This window comes from Chrysemys picta, chromosome 13, assembly GCF_011386835.1.
Source record: "Chrysemys picta bellii isolate R12L10 chromosome 13, ASM1138683v2, whole genome shotgun sequence".
NCBI lineage: Eukaryota > Metazoa > Chordata > Testudines > Emydidae > Chrysemys > Chrysemys picta.
This window is the reverse complement of record NC_088803.1, coordinates 18,490,570-18,493,525: the sequence shown is the minus strand read 5'-3', so window position 1 is coordinate 18,493,525 and position 2,956 is coordinate 18,490,570. Positions and strand designations below refer to the sequence as shown.

The window sequence follows — 2,956 nt, the reverse complement described above, 5'->3', positions numbered from 1 at the left end:
AGTTTGGACTGTAACAACCACAACGACAACAGCTACAGCCCATTGCAACTAGCTTCTTCTCTTTTCTCCCAAAGAACATTTCTGACCATCTTTAATACCATCTAAGACACAGTCACACAGGGGGGCTTCCTTCAAAGAACTCTCTCCAACTAAAGGGAAAAAGGGATGCAGTTAAAATAAAAGCCTTAATACTTTATATTGCCAATGTCTGAGCTGTTTTCCCTTCTTTTCTTTTCTTTTTGAATGAAAGGTTAAAAGGATTGTTAATGGTGTGTTTGCCATGGACTGAGCAGGCCGAGGGTTCTGGATAACAAAGCCCGAACCTTGCTTAACACTATTTAATCCTGAACAGTGATAGGGTCACGTTAATACCACCAACTCTCTGGGCCCACGTATGCTATCTAAATTTCTAAAATGGAGCCCAGGGTTGGATAGCAGGGGCTGTGTGTCAGGATTGGGGGGCAGCGGCAGAGCTGTGAGTTTCCAGGCTAGGACTGGATTAGGAAGGTGCCAATGGATCTGGATTCAAAGTGCGTCTGCACAGCAAATGAAGGTGTGATTGCAGCACAGGTGGGCATTGATGAGGCCTGCTAGCATAAATCTAGCTAGCATGGGAAACAACAGCAGTGGAGACATGGTGGCCTGGACTGCAGCACAGGCTGGTAACCAGAGTAGGTATACAGGGTCCCTGGCGGGTTGGCACTGGGGCAGTTACCCCCCAGTGATGTCTGTGCCACCTTCTCTTGTTACCTATACTAACTAAATTAAAGCTGGAACGGGTACACCTACCCACACTACAATCACATCTTCACTTGCTGGGGAGACACACCCTGAAATGTTTGTGTGGAGCTCACGTCTCTAATATGACATGTTTGATACGTTCCCACACCCAGGCCCTGCCTGCTAAATCACTGGTTTTAATTGTCAGATTTTGGGAAATCGTTCTTACCCAATAGTTTTCTGGATTTCCCCTCTCACTCTTCCTCTTCCATGTCCAGCTGGGCTCTATATAACCTGCTCCAAGACGGGAAAGAGGATCAGGGTGAGGTTCAGCTCCACAGAGGCTGGGATCCATCGCTCCGACGACAGCAAAGAAAGGACTTTGGTGAGTTGTAGGGAGATTCCACCATGAGGAGAGAACAGTGTCACAAGAGTTTGCATCTGTAGGGTTTGATTCTGGGAAGCAGCATGAGCTAGTTGTGGGAGCGGGAGGGGACTGGGAGACAGGACCCTTGAGTTCAATGTCCATCTCTGGGTGGGGAATAATGGCAGGAGGATGTGAATGGGGGGGTCTGATTTCTGAGGCAGTCTGTGAAGTGCCTGGCACAATGGAGCTATCAGTGTGTCAGGATCTATGAAACACCGATCACAATGGGGCAGGGATAATGGAAGGGGCTCTGAGCAGAGTGGGGTGGGTAGGCATATCAGGAAGGGTGTGGCTTTGGGGGCAGAGTGGGGTGCAACAGGATCATGGGAGGGGTGGTGGAGGCAGCATGGGGTGGGAAAGGTAAGGGGTTGGGCCCAGGAGGTTCCATGCAGGAGGCAGATCCCCACCCTGTGCTGTCTCCATCCATCTCCCCCCTCTCCCCACTTCAGGTCGAGCCAAGGACAGACTCAGACATGGCTCCAAGGAGACCCCGCCCTGCATTTCTGCTGCCCCTCATCCTGCTGGCCACCTGCCTGGCCCTGGCCAGCGGGAAGCCATGGGTCGAGCTGAACAAAATATTCCAAAAGCATCATGTGGATTATCCACGGACCGTAGTCCCCAATCCCCTCTCCTATTGCAACACAATGATGAAGAAACAGGGATTATATGGGACACCAGTGAACACCTTTATCCATGCACTCCCTCTATCCATCAACAGCATCTGCTTAATTGGGACACCCCGCCCAGATGGCCTACGCGAGAGCAGAGCTTTCATCACTGTCACCATCTGCAGATATAACCCTCGGATCCGTTCCTATAGTGGGACATATGTTTCCAGGAGAATTGCCATAGGCTGCTGGAACAGACTCCCTGTGTACTACAAGGAGTAGAAGTAGCAACCAACCTGGGCATGGCAAGAAGGCAGGGGAGCCTGCTGATTCATCTGCTCCCTCTCTGCCTCTCCCACACAGGCTATGGCACCTGGCTCCTCACCCACCTCTGAACACTAGTCAGATGGTTTAGGTGTGTTTTCACCCCTCACCCTCCTCTTCCCCTTGTGCCCATTACACAGTATAGCTGCCCCTTCCCCACCTCTCACTCTCTGCTTCCGCTAGTGCCCATTACACAGTATGGCCACCCTTTCCCCACCTTGTACTCCATGCTGCCTACTGACCATCTAAAAACCTGTCCTTTAATGAAGAAATATCCATCAATATCACCTTTCTGCTTTTGTGCATTCAGCCTGATAATGGATTAGCTTATATTACTTCACAATTAACTGTTATTTCTCCTTGTTCTCTTCAGTTTTGAAGATTTGCCCCTTGTAAGCCATTCTCTGTGTTCCCTAAATTCTATAAAGCCTGATGCTTGCAAAGCAATCACTGTCTTGTTGTGTGCATTTGTCAGCAGGAAGAATATGAGCCACCCAACAAGCATGCTGGAAATGTGGTGTTGTTTTCCAATGAGGTTCTCCATGTTTTTCATACTGGCCTCAACCTTTTTGCTAGTATTGGGAATAGAACCCAGGAGTCCTAACTGCTGGCCTTGCGCTAACCCATTAGACCCCAATCCTCTCCAAGAACAGGGAAAAGAATCAGAGTCCTGAAGATTCAGTCACCCTCTTCTAGGCCGTTAGACCCCTTTCTCCTCCGAGGGTCAGAGTTAGAAACCAGGAGTCCTGATTTCCCTTCTCCGTTACTTTAACCCAGTAGATCCCATTCTCCCAACATTGGAACCAACACAAGAGATATAAACCTTTATGCTTAAGGGCAGGGGCCACTAACAAATTGAGGAAGAAATTTTGCCTCT

At 49.3% G+C, this 2,956-nt stretch overlaps 1 long non-coding RNA gene across 1 annotated transcript; it reads left to right on the top strand.

The window, feature by feature from the left end:
- The first annotated feature begins 1,032 nt into the window (after positions 1–1,032).
- On the top strand, positions 1,033–2,526 carry LOC135975079 (uncharacterized). Its single transcript, XR_010592127.1, has 2 exons — positions 1,033–1,105; positions 1,597–2,526. It is a non-coding gene; the product is annotated as an uncharacterized LOC135975079 (long non-coding RNA).
- The last annotated feature ends 430 nt before the right edge of the window (positions 2,527–2,956 follow it).